We start from the raw sequence: 20,207 nt of genomic DNA, 5'->3' as shown, positions 1-20,207 counted from the left end.
TCTCTAATGGTCTGGGCCCAGGACAGTTTCATGTCTCTCCCCAGGATGGTTTTCTGCCCTTCCTCAAGAAGTTCACAGTTTATTATTTTTCCATTTTCCCAGCCACAGGGATCTTCATATGGGTCTTGAAGTCACAGAGTTTGCTGCCCTTCTGCCAGTAGCATAACACTTTAGTGTTCTTAGGGTAAGGGCATGAGGGAGCTTTATGTCTCTCCCTTTGAGGCAGCTACCCTCCCCCTCCAGGCCTGCATTAGTGAGGTCTGGTCTCTTGTTCTGACCCATCTTTCTCATGAGTGCCCAGTGGAGGTCCAAAACAAAGAGGTACTAGGTAGGAACAAATTCTCTTTATGTGCAAAAGTCTCTTTACGTCTGTGCTCCTGGAAGTTCTATACTCTCATACTAGCCCACATTCAGCCTTTAGAAATTCATTTTTAAAACTTAGCTAAATTCTTCTTACCTGTTTATATGGCAGTTTATCCTCTTCCCCTGCTCTCTTCTCAAAAGTGAGTCAATATTTGTGTTCTTTCTGCTCTGTCTTTCATTAGATTTTAAGCTAGATGGCTGGCCTGTGACCCCAATTTCTAATAAGTTAAATGAAAGTTATTTTGCAGATTATCCGGATTTTTCTTTTTTATGACGGGAGTGATGATGCCTCTTGCAGCTAAGTCCTCCAGGGTTTATTTTAAAGGGAACAAAATTACATTAGGAAGACAAGGTCCTTAGACCAGGAAATTTAATTCTAACTTAAAGAAAGCAATAAGTTAGTTTGTTCAATAAGCTAACTGATTTGGCATTAATAGTCTATGACTAAGGCTAAATAACTGTATTCTATTCCTCTTTTGATTGAGAAGATGATGGTGTTAAATGAAACTATGAGAGATTTTGCTCAGTCTGTAAAATTGGGGCTGGAAGCTGATTTGTAAGTGAAAAGAGTATATTTAACTAAATGAATGAAAAATATAATGGTAAGTGCTAAATCAGGGGTTCTTATATCTTTTTTTCTTTATACAAGGAAGCCTTTTATGATCTATGGACTGTTTCTCAAAACAGTGTTTTTAAATGCATGAATTTAAATATAAAAGATTATAAAGAAAACCAATCATATTAAATTAGTTTTCTAAGTATTTTTATTATGATATATAAATACACATCCTTCCTATTATACGACATTAAATAGCAATATCTAGTGTGGGCCTAATTGCTATAATTTCAAAGTAGTGGTAAGAGTAAGTGGCACTTTGTGATACCTGCAACAATTGTGGCATGATATGAAATATTGTGATTTCCATTGGTAAAAATCTTGGATATCACTAATACTGCTGAGCTTTATTGCCTACATTCAAATTAGAGAAAATGCTGAACTTCAGTTAGATGTTAGTGAAAAATAAAGATGTAATCTTTTTCCCACCTAAGTTCACAGACTCCTCTAAATTCTACATCGAGATCTCCCAAGGGGACCCCTGGCTAAGAACCTCTGTGCTAAAAACAGAGAACCATCAACTGCAATCAGAGATAGAGGTAGGAAAGACAGAGAAGGCATCAGGGAAATTCCACATGGAGGTCCCAGCATCTGAAAAATTGTGTAACTGAGGATGAGTATAGTACAATCCGGAACTAAAAGTAATTTGGTGTTTGTTTGTTTGTTTATTTTTGAGACGGAGTCTCACTCTGTCGCCCAGGCTGGAATGCAGTGGCTCAATCTCGGCTCACTGCAAGCTCCACCTCCCAGGTTCACGCCATTCTCCTGCCTCAGCCTCCCGAGTAGCTGGGACTACAGGTGTCCACCACCACGTCCGGCTAATTTTTTTTTGTATTTTTAGTAGAGACGGGATTTCACTGTGTTAGCCAGGATGGTCTTGATCTCCTGACCTCGTGATCTGCCCATCTCGGCCTCCCAAAGTGCTGGGATTACAGGCAGTAATTTGATATTTTTAAACACTACTACTACTAGTTACTATTTTAAGGGTATTTTATAATAAATATCAAGTACTGTATTAAGTATATTATAAACATTTTTCATACAATTAATTTCATGATTTGGCTCTCTGCTTGCCTATTTTTGGTGTAAAGGAGTGCTTGTGATCTTTGCACATTGATTTCGGGTCTTGAGACTTTGCTGAAGTTGATTATCAGTACTGTATTAAGTATATTATAAATATTTTCCATGCAATTAACTTATCACAACATCTCTTTGAGGCAAAATATTTGAACCCCATTTTAGAGATGAAAAACTTGGGATCTAGGGAGCATGATGCCTCCAGCTTTGTTCCTTTTGCTTAGAATTGTCTTGTCTATACAGGGTCTTATTTGATTCCATATGAAATTTAAAATAGTTTTTTCTAATTCTGTGAAGACTGTCAATGGTAGTTTGATGGGAATAGCACTGAATCTATAAATTACTTTGGGCAGTATGGTCATTTTCACGATATTGATTCTTCCTATCCATGAGAATTGAATGCTTTTCCATTTGTTTGTATCCTCCCTTATTTCCTTGAGTAGTGGTTTGTAGTTCTCCTTGAAGAGGTCCTTTGCATCCCTTGTTAACTGTATTCCTAGGTATTTTAGTCTCTTTGTAGTAATTGTGAATGGGAGTTCATTCATGATTTGGCTCTCTGCTTGCCTTTTGTTGGTGAAAAGGAATACTTATGATTTTTGTACATTGATTTTTGTATCCTGAGACTTTTGCTGAAGTTGCTTATCAGTTCAAGAAGTTTTGGGGCTGAGATGATGGGGTTTTCTAAATATAAAATCATGTCATCTGCAAAGAGAGACAATTTGACTTCCTCTCTTCCTATGTGAATACACTTTATTTGTTTCTCTTGCCTGACTGCCCTAGCCAGAACTTCCAAAACTATGTAGAATAGAAGTGGTGAGAGAGGGGATCCTTGTCTTATACTGGTTTTCAAAGGGAATGCTTACAGCTTTTGCCCATTCAGTATTTGCTCTGGGTTTGTCATAAATCGCTCTTATGATTTTGAGGTGTGTTCCATCAATACCTAGTTTGTTGAGAGGTTTTTCTTAACATGAAGGGATGTTGAACTTTACAAGGCTATAGTAACCAAAACAGCATGGTACTGCTACCAAAACAGATATATAGACCAATGGAGCAGAACAGAGGCCTCAGAAATAATACCACACATCTACAACCATCTGATCTTCCTCAAACCTGACAAAAACAAGCAATGGGGAAAGGATCTCCTATTCAGTAAATGGTGCTGGGAAAACTGGTTAGGCATATGCAGAAAACTGAAACTGGATCCTTTCCTTACACCTTATACAAAAATTAACTCAAGATGGATTAAAGACTTAAATGTAAAATCTCAAACCATAAATACCCTAGAAGAAACCCTAGGCAAAACCCTTCAGGACATAGGCATGGTCCAAGACTTCATGACTAAAACACCAAAAGCAATGGCAAAAAAAGCCAAAATTGACAAATGGGATCTAATTAAACTAAAGAGCTTTTGCACAGCAAAAGAAACTATCATCAGAGTGAACAAGCAACCTACAGAATGGGAGACAGTTTTTGCAATCTACCCATCTGACAAAGGTTTAATATCCAGCATTTACAAGGAACTTAAACATATTTACAAGAAAAAACAATCCTATCAAAAAGTAGGCAAAGGATATGAACAGACACTTCTCAAAAGAAGATATTTACGCGGCAAACAAACATATGAAAAAAAAAAGCTCATTATCACTGGTCATTAGAGAAATGCAAATCAAAACCACAATGAGATACCATCTCACACCAGTCAGAATGGTGATTATTAAAAAGTCAGGAAACAACAGGTGCTGGCAAGGCTGTGGAGAAATAGGAATGCTTTTACACTGTTGGTGGGAATGTAAATTAGTTCAATCATTGTGGAAGACAGTATAGCGATTCCTCAAGGATCTAGAACCAGAAATAGCATTTGACCCAGCAATCCCATTACTGGGTATATACCCAAAGGAGTATAAATCATTCTACTATAAAGACACATGCACACATATGTTTATTGCAGCACTATTTACAATAGCAAAGACACGGAACCAAGTCAAATGTCCATCAATGATAGATTGGATAAAGAAAATGTGGTACATATACACCATGGAATACTACGCAGCCATAAAAAGGAATGAGATCGTGTCTTCCTCAAGGACATAGACGAAGCTGGAAGCCATCATCCTCAGCAAACTAACACAAGAAAAGAGGGCCAAACACCGCATGTTCTCACTCATAATTGGGAGTTGAACATTGAGAACACATGGACATGGAGAGGGGAACAACACACACCAGGGCCTGTTGGGGGTTGGGGTGGTGAGGGGAGGGCACATAGAAGATGGGTCAATAGGTACAGCAAACCACCATGGCACACATATACCTATGTAACAAACCTGCACATTCTGCATGTGTATCCCATTTTTTTTTTAGAAGACATAAAAAAAAAAATAGTTGGGATCCAAAGACTTTAAACAACTTCCCTAAGATCCGGTAGCTTGTATGTGGCAGAGCATGTATTTAACACAGCTCTGTTTCATTCAAAGCTCCTGAGGGGCTTTGGATGTGTTTTTCTCTGGGTGGAAGGCAGGCATCTTACTCTGGAAATGCTCAGTGACAAAGAGACTTGAATGCCAGGCTGAGGGTTGTAGATTGGATCCTGAAAGCCAATGTGGGGTCTACTTTCCAACTTCATCTCCTGCTTCTTTGTACACACCTTCACCACTTTGTATCATTGTCATTACCAAACATAACTTGATTTTCCTACGTTCATGCTTTGCATGTTTTTCCCTCTGCTGGGTATGCTTTCCTTCCAGGTATGCCTCCTTCTCCTGGCTAACTGGAACTCATGTTTCAAGACATCATGGGAACTTCCTCTCTAGTTCACGAATGTAGATTGCTGTTCGTTGCTTAGGAAAGCTGGAATCTTGAGCTTTCTAGAGGTAGGTAGAAAGGAAAGCAGGACAGGCCAGGCGCGGTGGCTCACGCCTGTAATCCCAGCACTTTGGGAGGCTGAGACGGGCAGGTCACAAGGTCAGGAGATCAAGACCATCCTGGCTAACACAGTGAAACCCCGTCTGTACTAAAAATACAAAAAAATTAGCCAGGCATAGTGGCGGGCACCTGTAGTCCCAGCTACTCGGGAGGCTAAGGCAGGAGAATGGCATGAACCCAGAAGGTGGAGCTTGCAGTGAGCCGAGATCGCGCCACTGCCTGGGCGACAGAGCAAGACTCTGTCTAAAAAAAAAAAAAAAAAAAAGTGAAAGCAGGACAGGACAAGGGTAGTCCTAACAAGAAAAGGGAATGAAATACAGAGTACAAGCACCCAAGGGTTAAATATTTTCAAAGCTGCCTTCTGGAGGCAGAAAGAAATGTACAGTCACATGAGCAATGGAGAAAAAAAAAGATGGTTTATTGTCTATACAACAAAACCGTTGAGCTTATAGGGACAATAAAAGTACCAAGAACAGACTGAGATGGCTGCTGCTTTCTTGAACAATATTGTCTGGGGCTCAGCCCTTACAGAACATTTTTATAATGTTTGCTTACATTGCCTTTTGCACCTCCAGTCTTACACTGTTAAATCTAGAATAATAAATGTTTTGTTTTAAAATCCCTTTCTCCAGATACTTTTATAACTTTGAAACTTATAAAACAAGTCAATATTGGTATTTATGCTTCTTAGAAAACTCTAGTTTGGAAAATTTACACATTCAATGAGTAAAAAGGCACAAGGCTCTATGGAATATATAATGATGAGTTCTACATCAGCAGGACCCCCCCGATTTTACACAGAGGTTGCAAATTTGCATCTCACAGTCATCTTTTGTTTGCTCCAGATTTTTAAGAATACTAAAACTTCAGATTTCACATAATCATCTGGATTTCTGGCTTCACTTGAAACAGTGATTGGCACCACTGGGCTTGCAGTACCAAATGGAAAATGCTCTAGCTGAATGTGCTGCCTTTTATAAACTAGACACAGGCATTCCAGTGCGCCATAGATGCCACTATTCTGCCAACCCCAGAGTCTCAAAACACAGAGCCATTCTTGACTGTGCTCTATCACTCTTCATGTTCATTCAGCAAGTCAGGTTCTCTACAATATTCTTTGCTTCAATTTCCTCTTCTTAATTCTAACTTCAAGAATCATTTCAAGACTTTACTACCTCCTGATGACAATTATAACAATAACAGTTAACATATGTCGAGCAACACTCACTGTGTTAAGCATTTTACATGGACCATCTCTTTTAATCCTCAAAACAGCCCTTAGAGATGAATTCCATCATAATCCTCACTATATAGTAGAGAATTGTGTGACCCTAAAAGCTTAACACATCTGCCAAAGATCTCAAATCCTGAAAGCGTTGGAATCTCACTCTGGACACTGAATTTTTGACCATACAAATCGCAGTCTAGGGAGTTTCAAGCTTAGGCACAGGGAGCTTTGGCTGTGGTGCTTTGAAGCCTTTCCAAAGGGGTAGAAAGGAGCAGGATGCTTTAAGGGCATCATTTCCCCTTCCAGATACTCAATGTCCATAAATACTTTTTCATGCACCAAATTCACCTGCTAACTCAACTGAGGTCTCAGAGCCCCTCTCAGTATGACCCTTCTCTCCCTGCTTATCTCTCACCCATCCTGAATCTTACTAGATTGCATTGGCCAGTGTGTTAAACACTCTAGGCAGTAGATTAAAAAAATTTTTAAGTACTGGTGTAGGTTTTAGAAAAAGTAAATAGCTTTATCAGTTGGGTAACAAATGCTTTGGAGTTCCAACTGAGTTTCAAGTTCCACTTCAACCTGGGATGCAGCAAGCTGGAGTGCCACTGTGAACTAACAGCACCCTAATAATTTGGTTTGTTTCTTTGTTTTGTTTATGGTTTTTGTTTTCCTATTATTGAGAGGCGAAGCCAGCTGGGCTTCTGGGTTGGGTGGGGACTTGGAGAACTTTTCTGTCTAGCTAAAGGATTGTAAATGCACCAATCAGCGCTCTGTGTCTAGCTAAAGGTTTGTAAACACACCAATCAGCACTCTGTAAAAACAGACCAATCAGCACACTGTAAAATGGACCAATCAGCAGTCTGTAAAATGGACCAATCAGTGCTCTGTAAAATGGACCAATCAGTAGGATGTGGGCAGAGCCAAATAAGGGAATAAAGGCTGGCCAGCCAAGCTAGCAGTGGCAATCCTTTCAGGTTCCCTTCCATACTGTGGAAGGTTTGTTCTTCTGCCCTTTGGAATAAATCTTGCTGCTGCTTACGCTTTGGGTCCACACTAGTTTTATGAGCTGTAACATTCACCGGGAACGTTTACAGCTTCACTCCTGAAGCCAGCGAGACCACGAACCCACCAGGAGGAACAAACAACTCCGGATGTGCCCCCTTAAAGAGCTGTAACACTCACTGTGAAGGTTTGTGGCTTCACTCTTGAAGTCACCGAGACCATGAACCCCCCCGGAAGGAAAAAACTCCGGACACATCTGAAGGAAGACACTCTGGACACACCATCTTTAAGAACTGTAACACTCACGGTGAGTGTCCATGGCTTTATTCTTGAAGTCAGCAAGACCAAGAACCCACTGGAAGGAACCAAATCTGGACAAATTATATGTAATATTGTATATATATTATTATACATTATGCTAGCTATTATATTATTACTTTCAATCTACCACAGACTTCAAATTCTTTGTTGCCTTGTGCTTAGGGTGGGGGCTGGGTTTCAAGAGGGGTTTTTCCTCAGTGTTCCTGTTTGCTGCTATGCTCAGAGCCATCTCTGTTAGCCAGTATTACCAGGCTTCGCCTCCAACAGCTGCAGCCTGCCGTTTTTTACTGTTGTTTCTTGGGGTAGGGCAGGAGAGAGACTGTTTTCCTGGTCCAGCCTTTGTCTTTGGCAAGTACTTGGAACTTGGAGAGAACCTTTCCAGAGTTCCTGCTGCTCCTTCCCGTGGCAACCACACTCTGCCTTGTATCCATGGTTTGTCTTGGGTGGGAGTTGCTGGCCCTACTTATGATGGCAGCAGATTTCTGCTTGATATCAGCATATATCCTGGGTCCAAGACAGCTTCCTGTCCATTCCCTAGGGGTAGAGGTCTTATTCTTCCACCTCCTGCTTTTGCAGAAGTAGATTTTTTTCTCACTTCCTGCGGAAGAACAATACCTGCCCTTCCTCCATTCATGTAAGGCTCTTGCTTAAGGCCAGGGCTTTATGCCCATCCCCTAGCTGCTGCCAATTACTTCCTTCATGCCTGCACCAAATAGAAGTACCCTCTCAATCTCCTGGTCTTCTCTGAGTCTTTCTCATAAATACCAGTGGAGGATCATAGGGAAGAGCTCATGGGTGATTGTGACATCCTCTTTTCTGGTGATCCCAGCTATTCTGAATCAGCACACTAGCTCACATTTGGCGTTTAACAATTCATTTTTATTCTTGCAGGATTCTTCTTTCCTTTTTGTATGCTCTCTTCTCTTTTTCCTGTGCTCTGCCAAAGATGAAATTGTTTGTGTATTTCATCTCTCCCTGAAGGGGCTTGTTCCTCTTTAGAATTCTGGCCATTTGGTCTTCTTGCTACTTGTGCTTTATGATGTATTTGAGAAAGTTACACTTTTGTATATTATCTGGATTTTTTTTCTCATTGTTAGAGTGGAAGCAGTGTTTTTGAAGTTTATTACAGTTTATGTAGAAACAGAAATCTTTATTGACCTTTTAAAATATAACTCTATGGGACGCATATTTTACATATAAGATAATTCATCCATTTCAAATGTACAATTGAAGCTTCTTACAAACTGCACGCATTCACCAATCAGCCCTAGAATCCCTGCCTTAGTAAAACATTGTAACTGAAAGGAGTGTCAGATCCCTCAAGTACACATTCGAACATGAGAAATGGTTGGTAAATATTAGCCCAAAGGCAGAAATTCTATTCTGGAGGCTATTTTGTGAGTCAAAAAAGGCAATTGGATTCATCACCCCACCTGGCCTTGGACCCCTATGATCATTTCCTCCTACTACCTGTTTCCCCCGCTTCCAGTCTTCTTCCAGCTCAACCTACTTTATATTTCATAGGGGTGTATTACCATCTTCATAAGTTAGAAAATTTTCATCATCTCAAGATGATTTTTACTTAGTTGCCCAGGCAACCACTGATGGGCTTTCTGTCTCTATAGCTTTGCCTTTTCTGGAAATTTCAATCAAGTGGAGTCACAACATGTGGTCTCTTGTGTCTGGTTTCTTTCACTGAGCATAATAGTTGTGAGGTCCTTCCATATGCTAGCATGTACTAGTAGTTTGTTCCTTTTCATTGCTGAATATTACTACATTGTGTTCATATGCCACATTGTGTCTATCCATTCACCAGTTAAAATACATTAGATTTTATTTTTTGCTACTAAGAATAGTGCTTCTAAGAACATGTATGTGCAAGTCTTTGTGTGATTCATTAGTATTACCATGCCCTATGATTAAGATCTGTGGAAAACTAAAATGACCCAATCAAGGCAGGATTAATGGTCCAGACCCTTCAAAAGTAAAGGTTTCGGTCACCCCACCAGTTAAAAAAAAAACATGACAAGCTGAGGTGTTGCTGAAGGCAAAAGGAATATGGAATGGTAGTGGAGGATAAATATCAGTTATAACCATGTGACCTGTTACATAAACAAGGACTGTAATTGTCATGAGTATTTCCTTCTTATTTTTGTATAAAAATATATTTGTATTGTGTGTATAAAAAAGCAAATATTTTTGTTTTCTTTCTTCTTATCCCCTTATCATATAACATAAGATGTATTGACTTCGTATCATAGTATTTAAGTACTGTTCACTTTATATCATTTTGACTATGGTATACAAGTTATAAGATATCAAGTATTTAAGTTATAGAATATCAAGAAGAAGAGTAAATATCACTCAAGGACTTTATCTCCTTTTCTGGAGAAGTTAGTAAGTTTTCAGTTGTATGCAGGATAGTTGTATCATATATAAGGTGGTATTACAACCTTGTCATTGTCTTCATTTGGAGATTAAGTATGACTTAAGGAGATGCATATGGGTGCTAACTTGACAAGGGTAGACTTATGATGATTAATTTTATGTATCAACTTGACTGGGTCATGAGGTATACATATTTGATAATCACTACTCTGGGTGTTTCTATGAGAGTGTTTTTTGGTAGATTAACGTTTAAATTAGTAGACTGAGTAAAGCAAATTGTCCTCCCCAATGTAGGTGAGCCTCATCCAATTTGTGAAAGCCTGAATAGAACAAAAGTCTGACCCTCCGCTGAGTAAGAGAGAATTCTTCCTGCCTGAATGCCTGCACACTGAGATATGGGTTTTTGTCCTGTTTGGTTTTGTAGAACCAAAACATTGGCTCTTCCTGGACCTTCAACCTACCAGCTTTTGAACTGAACCTACACCATTGGCTCTCCTGGTTCTCATGCCTTCAAATTCAGACTGGCGATTAGCCCCCATCTTAAAGTCATCTCGGGGCCCCTCCCTGAATCACTTCACTAGCACAAACTCAGATGTGCTCAAAAAGGGCTCATTATAAATAGGCAAAGATACTCCTATCATTAGGAAATTCTAAGGGTTTTTGGAGCTCTGTGTCAGGAACCAGGGGCAAAGACCCAATATATGTTTTATATACCACAGGGAATATTAACAAAATTAAAATCTAGTTCTTAAGAAACCATTAAGTCGGCCGGGCACAGTGGCTCACGCCTGTAATCCCAGAAATTTGGGAGGCCAAGGCAGGTGGATCACAAGGTCAGGAGTTCAAAACGAGACTGGGCAAGATGGTGAAACCTCGTCTCTACTAAAATTACAAAAATTAGCCAGGCACAGTGGCAGGCACCTGTAATCCTAGCCATTCAGAAGGCTGAGGCAGGACAATCGCTTGAACCCAAGGGAAAGAGGTTGCAGTGAGCCCAGATCATGCCACTGCACTCCAGCCTGGGTAACAGAGTGAGATTCTGTCTCAAAAAAAAAAAAAAAAAAAAAAAAGTCTCCCAAATACTGATTGAGAGAAAGAGACAAAATACAGAATGAGAATAAATAACCATATATAATCCAGAAGCTGAAAGAGAGAATATTAAGAAATTTATTAAACAGCAAATGTAAAACCTAGTAGTGATACATTTCCAAAAAATAGAGAATGCCAAAATTGTCTTAAGAAAAAACAGGAAACTTACATAGTTAGTGAGCATTAAGGAAATAAAACATGGTAAAGACTTTGTCCCCCTTTAAATAAGCACTAGATTTAGATGGTTTTACAAGTGACAGCTATCAAACTTTTATGGAAGAACTCATTCTATCTTATATAAGTTCTAGAAAATGGAACACCCAAAATTCATTTTATAAAACTTTATACCAAAGCTGGTAAACACAGTACAATAAAAGTACAGGCCCATTTAACTTAGGAACATAAACTCGAAATCTGAAGTAAGACATTACTTACCCAAATCTATGAATGTAGAAGGTGAATAATATAAGAGTGATAAATACCCATTCAGGTAATGAGAATCAGTGTAATTAGTGGTTTTATTTAATATTACCATTTCAACTTATGGGGGCTCATGTTTGTTTACAAGGTTCATTCTGGATTTAGGGCACATTGCAAGCAGGTGTGCTTTAGGAGATGAGACCCAATCATGGGTCACCTTTGAAGGTGTGCCATCAGTGTCTCTTCTCCTTTCAGGACACTTGTGCTGGTTTACAGCACTGGTAATCTCCAAACTCATGCTTCTTATTTGTCAACTTTCTAGTGAGTATAATATCATTTGCCTTGCTTCTATCAAGTTCCTTTGCTCTGTTTTTTGTTTTTTGGATAAACATTGAGAATCACATATGGTCCTTCTTTGTAACCATAGTCTTAAGCCTAAAGTGTATACTAGCTTAAAAAGAAAACTCTTTAATGAGAAAAGACAAAACTTATTATATTGTGTAATTAATAAAGAGAAACTATCTTGGCAGGTTGTGTCCTTAAAATAATTTTTAATTATTGAGGTAATTGGATCTATTTTAATGGTATTTGGTGGTGTTATAGTAAAAATACTTGTTATTTTGATGCTGAGAATATGTAACATATTTTCCTATTGAAATGAATAGCAACTATATTTGACTTATGATAACTCACTTTTATAATTCAGGTTTTTTAAAAAATTACATTGCTCTAATAAAGTTAAGTGATCTTAACCTCATGATGAAATGAGATTCACCTCAAGAATACAAGAATCTTTTCACAACAGAAAAATTTATAAATGTAATTCACTGAAATACCACCTAGGGACTTAAGGATAAAAATTAACACTTATTTTAATAGATGCAGAAAAGAACTTGATTAAGTTATTTATATTTATTTTTAATGTAAATATACATAATATTTATGAAAAAAATTCTTGAAAAACTAGAAGTAGAATAGAGCCCTCATATTTTTAAAAGGCTATCTGCTGAAATTCCATAGCAGTGATTGCACTTAACAGAGAAACTTTAGACATAGTTAGTTGAAGATATAGAAATGACAAAGATACAACTATTACCTCAGGCCAGCACATAAAAATGAGAAAACATATTAAGAAATAAAAGAAGTTGAAGGGAAGTCACAAGTTGTCATTATTTGCAGATCATATCATATCTGCATTTAACCTAGCAAAATCAAGAGATTTTTCTCTGAAGTACTAACCAATAGATACAAATGCTGAGTCAAAGGATATATACATATTTAATTTTACTAGATGTTGCCAAAATGTTCTCCCAAAATGACTCTCATAGCAGAAGGATAGAAGAGCCCATTATGCCAAATACTTACCAACAAATTATAATTTTTATACTCTCAAATTTGGCCTATCTAATGAACATGACATCTGTCACTGTGATTTGAATTTTCACTTATTTTATAATTAGTAACATCGAACATTTTCACATATACATATTAGTCATTCAAATATCACTTTATATGAATTGTTTATTCATGTCTTTTCTTCATTTTTCTATTGGGTTTTCTTTCCCTTTACTTTGGAGGAGTTCTTTGCTAACTTTGGACACAAATACATTGTTCATTTTATTAATTGGACATAGCTTAGGCCTCGCATTTTTACTTGTTTTAGGGTATCTTTTATTGCACTGAAATTCAAAAATTTAATATAGTTAAATTTATCAACATTTTCTTCTATCATTTATGTTTTTGTTTTTGGTTTTTGTTTGTCTTTCAGGTATCCTTTTATTCTCCAGAAAATACATCCTTTTACATTTTCTCCTGAAATTTTAAAGTTTGCCTTTTCACATTCAGATTAATCTACCTGGAATTTGCAGAGGCATGCATGATGTGGTATAGGGAATCTTTTGGGGATTGGGTTTTTTTATTTTTATTTATTTATTTTTGAGATGGAGTCTCACTCTGTCACCCAGGCTGGAGTGCAGTGGCATGATCTCAGGTCACTGCAGCTTCTGCCTCTCCGGTTCAAGTGATTCTCCTACCTCAGCCTCTGTGTAGCTGAGATTATAAGTGCACGACATCACACCCAGCTAATTTTTGTATTTTTAGTAAAGATGGGGTTTCACCATGTTGGCCAGGCTGGTTTTGAACTCCTAACCTCAAGGAATCTGCCTGCCTCAGCCTCCCAAAGTGCTGGGATTACAGGCATAAAACCCTATGCCCGGCCTGTTTTTTTTTTTTTTAATAGTGTGAATAATCATTTATTAAGTGTTTATCCTTTTTCATCAACATGTCATGACAATTTCTGTTATTTATCAAGCTTTTTTAATAGATTGAGTTCTGCGCTTTTAATTCTATCTTAGTGGTCAATTTGTTTATAGCTATGCAAATACTACACTGTCTTAATTACAGTTTTTTTTTTTAGTTGATATCTGGCAGGGTGGGCTCCATTATGTTCATCCTCTGCAGATTTAGATATGTATTTTTGGCGCTTTGCTCTTCCATATAACATTTAGAATCAACTTATAGAGATCTGATAAAATTTGGGGGGGAATTACCATCTTTATGATATTAGAATTTCCAGTTCATAAACATGACATAATATTCCATTTATTCATGCCTTCTTTCATTTCCTTCAATATTGTGATGTCCATAAAAATATTTTATATCTTATTTTAATTTTAGATGTTTTACATGCAGTAGCAAATAGGATATTTTTCTATTACATTTTTAGTAAGTTATTATTACTGCTTAGAATGGGATCTAATTAAACTCAAGAGCTTCTGCACAGCAAAAGAAACTACCATCAGAGTGAACAGGCAACCTACAAAATGGGAGAAAATTTTCGCAACCTACTCATCTGACAAAGGGCTAATATCCAGAATCTACAATGAACTCCAACAAATTTACAAGAAAAAACCAAACAACCCCATCAAAAAGTGAGCGAAGGACATGAACAGACGCTTCTCAAAAGACATTTATGTAGCCAAAAAACACATGAAAAAATGCTCACCATCACTGGCCATCAGAGAAATGCAAATCAAAACCACAATGAGCTACCATCTCACACCAGTTAGAATGGCAATCATTAAAAAGTCAGGAAACAACAGGTGCTGGAGAGGATGTGGAGAAATACGAACACTTTTACACTGTTGGTGCGACTGTAAACTAGTTCAACCCTTGTGGAAGTCAGTGTGGTGATTCCTCAGGGATCTAGAACTAGAAATTCCATTTGACCCAGCCATCCCATTACTGGGTATATACCCAAAGGACTATAAATCATGCTGCTATAAAGACACATGCACACGTATGTTTACTGTGGCGTTATTCACAATAGCAAAGACTTGGAACCAACCCAAATGTCCAACAATGATAGACTGGATTAAGAAAATGTGGCACATATACACCATGGAATACTATGCAGCCATAAAAAATGATGAGTTCTTGTCCTTTGTAGGGACATGGATGAAATTGGAAATCATCATTCTCAGTAAACTATCACAAGAACAAAAAACCAAACACCGCATATTCTCACTTATAGGTGGGAATTGAACAATGAGAACACATGGACACAGGAAGGGGAACATCACAGTCTGGGGACTGTTGTGAGGTGGGGGGAGGGGGGAGGGATAGCACTGGGAGATATACCTAATGCTAGATGACGAGTTAGTGGGTGCAGCGCACCAGCATGGCACATGTATATGTATGTAACTAACCTGCACATTGCGCACATGTACCCTAAAACCTAAAGTATAATAATAATAAATAAATTTAAAAAAAAAAGAAATGCAATTGATAAAATTCAACACTCCTTTATGCTAAAAACTCTCAATAAACTAGGTATTGATGGAATATATCTCAAAATAATAAGAGCAATTTATGACAAACCCACAGCCAATATCATACTGAATGGGCAAAAGCTGGAAACATTCCCTTTGAAAACCGGCACAAGACAAGGATGCCCTCTCTACCACTCCTATTCAACATAGTATTGGAAGTTCTGGCCAGGGGAATTAGGCAAGAGAAAGAAAGAAAAGGTATTCGAACAGGAAGAGAGGAAGTCATATTGTCTCTGTTTTGCAGATGCCATGATTGTATATTTAGAAAACCCCATCATCTCAGCCCAAAATCTCCTTAAGCTGATAAGCAACTTCAGCAAAGTCTCAGGATACAAAATCAATGTGCAAAAATCACAAGCATTCTTATACACCAATAATAGAGAGCCAAAACATTAGTGAACTCCCATTCACAATTGCTACAAAGAGAATAAAATACCTAGCAATACAACTTACAAGGGATGTGAAGGACCCCTTCAAGGAGAACTACAAATCACTGCTCAAGGAAATAAGACAGGACACAAAAAAATGGAAAAACACTCCATGCTCATGAATAGGAAGAATTAATATCATGAAAATGGCCATCCTGCCCAAAGTAATTTATAAATTCACTGCTATCCCCATCAAGCTACCATAGACTTTCTTTGCAGAATTATTAAAAAAAAACGACTTTAAGTTTCATATGGTACCAAAAAAGAGCCCATATAGCCAAGACAATCCTAAGCAAAAAGAACAAAGCTGGAGGCATCACGCTACCTGACTTTAAACTATACTACAAGGCTATATTAATGAAAACAGCATGGAACTGGTATCCAAAACAGATATATAGACCAAGGGAACAGAACACAGGCCTCAGAAATAACGCCACACATCTACAACCATCTGATCTTTGACAAACCTGACAAAAACAAGCAATGGGGAAAGGATTCCCTATTTAATAAATGGTGTTGGGAAAACTGGCTAGCCATATACAGAAAACTGAAACTGGACCCCTTCCTTACACCTTATACAAAAAGTAACTCAAGATGGATTAAAGACTTAAACGTAAGACCTAAAGCTATAAAAACACTAGAAAAAAACCTAGGCAATACCATTCAGGACATAGGCATGGGCAAAGACTTCATGACTAAAACACCAAAAGCAGTGGCAACAAAAGCCAAAATTGACAAATGGGATCTAATTAAACTCAAGAGCTTCTGCACAGCAAAAGAAACTATCATCAGAGTGAACAGGCAACCTACAGAATGGGAGAAAAATTTTGCAATCTAGCCATCTGACAACGGGCTAATATCCAGAATCTACAAAGAACTTAAATTTACAAGAAAAAAAAATCAACTCCATCAAAAGGTGGGCAAAGGATATGAATGGACACTTCTCAAAAGAAGACATTTATTCAGCCAACAAACATATGAAAAAAATGCTCATCGTCACCGGTCATTAGAGAAATGCAAATCAAAACCACAATGAGGTGCCATCTCATGCCAGTTAGAATGGCGATCATTAAAATGTCAGGAAACAACCAATGCTGGAGAACATGTGGAGAAGTAGGAATGATTTTACACTGTTGGTGGGAGTGTAAATTAGTTCAACCATTGTGGAAGACAGTGTGGTGATTCCTCAAGGATCTAGAACTAGAAATGCCATTTGACCCAGCAAGCCCATTACTGGATATATACCCAAAGGAATATAAATCATTCTACTCTAAAGACACATGCACACGTATGTATATTGCAGTACTATTCACAATAGCAAAGACTTGGAACCAACCCAAATATCCATCAATAATAGACTGGATAAAGAAAATGTGGCACATGTACACCATGGAATACTATGCAGCCATAAAAAGGATGAGTTCATGTCCTTCCCAGGGACATAGATGAATCTGGGAACCATCATTCTCAGCAAACTAACACAAACCAAATACTGCATGTTCTCACTCATAAGTGGGAGTTGAACAATGAGAACACATGGACACAGGGAGGGGAACATCACACACCAGGGCCTGTCAGGGGCTGGGGGGAGTGGGGAGGGATAGCATTAGGAGAAGTACCTACTGTAGATGACGGGATGATGAGTGCAGCAAACCACCATGGTACATGTATATCTATGTAACAAACCTGCACGTTCTGCACATGTGAAGAACTACAAACCACTGCTCATGGTCAGGTATTTTATAAACAGTATACCTCAGTTGGGAATTATCTGGTGTTTTTCTCATTGATAGACTAGGTTTTTTGGATTGGGGGAGAAGCACCACAGAAGTAAAATGCCATTTTCATCACAGCATATCAAGGGTACACATTACAATTTTCACTGCTAGTGTTGATCTTGATCATCTAGCTGAGGTAGTGTTTGCCAGGCTTTTCCACTTTGGAAGTTACTCTTTCTCCTTTTCCATGTTGTACTCTTTGGAAAGAAATAACCATGCAGAGAATAATTACTTTTTTATTTGGGTTTTTAAAATTTATCTTCTCATCAATTGTGTTGTTATATACCACAAAAATATGTCCTCTGTGTCAAACTTTGCAAACATGTTGGCATAAAGTTATTCTAGTGTTCTTTCATGAGAACACCAATTCAGATGTGTATCCTGTTTTATTCCCCAAATAATCTTTAAAAAAATCTTCCTGGTGTCAGATGTGATATCCCCTTTTTTATTTTGAAAATTAATTGTTTCTGTGTTTTCTTTCCCCCTTGATCAAATTTACTGGAAAGTTGCCCACTTTTAGTGTGCTCTAAGAGTTAGCTTTTTATTCTGTTGATCATCTCTATTGTTTCTTTCTTTTACCTCCTTATTAGTATCTTTTCTATTTGTGATTTCCTGACTTCTACTTTTTCCAGGTTTACTGTGCTAGTCTCTTCCTATTCTTGACTTGGACACTTCGCACATTTAGTCTTAATTTTCACTGCTATTTAACAGCTTCATGTACAGTTACATATTTCCCTCTCAATATAATTTGGTGGCATTCCCTAATGTTTGATATAAAGTACTTTCATTGTTATTCATTGTCAAATATTTTGCAATTTCATTGCAATTTACATTTAAATGATAAATTTGAAAGTTGCTGAGATTTCCTTTGTGACTCAGTATGTGGTCTATTTTTGGTTTTCACATGTACTTGAAAATAACGTATTGCTTCTCTACTTTTCACTGGATTTTTTACCCTACCTTTCTGGAATTTTAAAAATATAGATAGTGATATTATTATTTCTTTCCTCCATATTTTTAAACTTGTCTTTCATATTTTCTCAACCCTATATTCCTTCTTGATGATTTCTGGGAGAGTTCTTCAACCTAATCTTCCAGCTCACTAATCTGATTTTTGTATACATTCTACTCGTGCACCAGACTAGTATTTATTTCAGTTATTATACTTTTCAGACCAAGAACCTTCAACTGGTTCTTCTTTCTGATGTCTTGTTTCTGTTTTGCATTTTACATATTTGTACTTTCTCATTCTCCAATGATATTGATTACACTTAATTCTAATTCTTGCTCTATGTGTTCTACTGCCTTTTTCCTTTTGCACAGCAAAACAACAGAGAAAACAGGAAACCTACAGAATGAGAGAAAATATTTGTAACCTACACATTTGACAAAGGACTAATATCCAGAATCTACATGGACCTCAAACAAATTAGGAAGAAAAAATAAATAGTTCTATTATAAAGTGGGTAAATTACATGCACAGACATTTTTCAAAAGAAGACATACAAACACCAACAAACATATAAAAAATACTCAGTATCACTAATCATCAGGGAAATGGAAATTAAACGCATAATGAGATACCACCTTACCCCAGTCAGAATGGCCATTACTAAAAAGTAAAAAACCAATAGATGTTGGTGAGGATGTGATGAAAAGGGAACACTTATACATTCTGGGTGGGAGTATAAATTAGTACAACCTCTGTGTAAATAGTATGGAGGTTTCTCAAAGAATTAAAAGTAGATCTATCATTGAATCCAGTAATCCCACTACTTGGTGTCTACCCAAAGGAAAAGAAGTTACATCAAAAGATATCTGCACTTGAATCTATATTTCAGTACAATTCACAACTGACCAACACATGAGTGGATAAAGAAACAGTAGCATATATATGCTACATTTATATATAGATATAATACAAATATACAATATAAAAATATCTATAAATTTAAAATGAACAAAATAATGTATTATATAATATATATTTTATATTTTATAACATATAATTTATATATACATTACATTTTAAAATATATAATTTATATATAAGTTATACATAATACATGAAATATTTATTACATTTCTATAATATTAATATATAATATATCATATATTTTGTTCTTATATATAATATGATATAATATATTCTATTAATAATTATATTATATTATATTATCATATTTTAATTAAACTATATTATATAATTTTCTATAATATATAATTGTATATTACATTATACATTATATATTATATATTATATATTGTATTATATTAATGGACATTATAGATATTATATATTATATATTATATAATATCTATAATATATAATATATTCTGTATAATATATAGTATCTCTAATATCTATAATATATGATATATTATATATAATATGTAATATATAATACCTATATTACATATATTATATATTATATAATATATATTATCCATATATATCTAAATATATAAATATCTAAATATATTTATTTATATATAATTTATATATATCATATATTTATGTATAATATATATTATCTATTAATATATATTCTGTATAATATATATTATCTATTAATATATATTCTATATAATATATATTATATATAATATATATTTATAGATAATGTATATTATATATAATATCTATTTATACACATAAGTACATATAATAATCTATATAATTTATATATTAAATATATATTATGTATGTTATATATCATATATAATATATATTATATATAATAT

General features: G+C 36.3%; 1 protein-coding gene across 1 annotated transcript in view; it reads left to right on the top strand.

Moving 5' to 3' along the window:
• Positions 1–7,195: 7,195 nt before the first annotated feature.
• Positions 7,196–20,207, top strand: part of NXPE4 (neurexophilin and PC-esterase domain family member 4) — a 68,461-nt gene continuing 55,449 nt past the window's right edge. Inside the window, exon 1 of the mRNA XM_054438039.2 lies at positions 7,196–7,515. The gene's annotated coding sequence lies outside the window, so the exon portion shown is untranslated. The remainder of the gene's footprint in view (positions 7,516–20,207) is intronic.

The sequence above is a fragment of the Pongo pygmaeus genome, chromosome 9 (assembly GCF_028885625.2).
Source record: "Pongo pygmaeus isolate AG05252 chromosome 9, NHGRI_mPonPyg2-v2.0_pri, whole genome shotgun sequence".
NCBI lineage: Eukaryota > Metazoa > Chordata > Mammalia > Primates > Hominidae > Pongo > Pongo pygmaeus.
The sequence above is the reverse complement of the archived record's forward strand: the minus strand, read 5'-3'. Positions and strand labels throughout refer to the sequence as shown.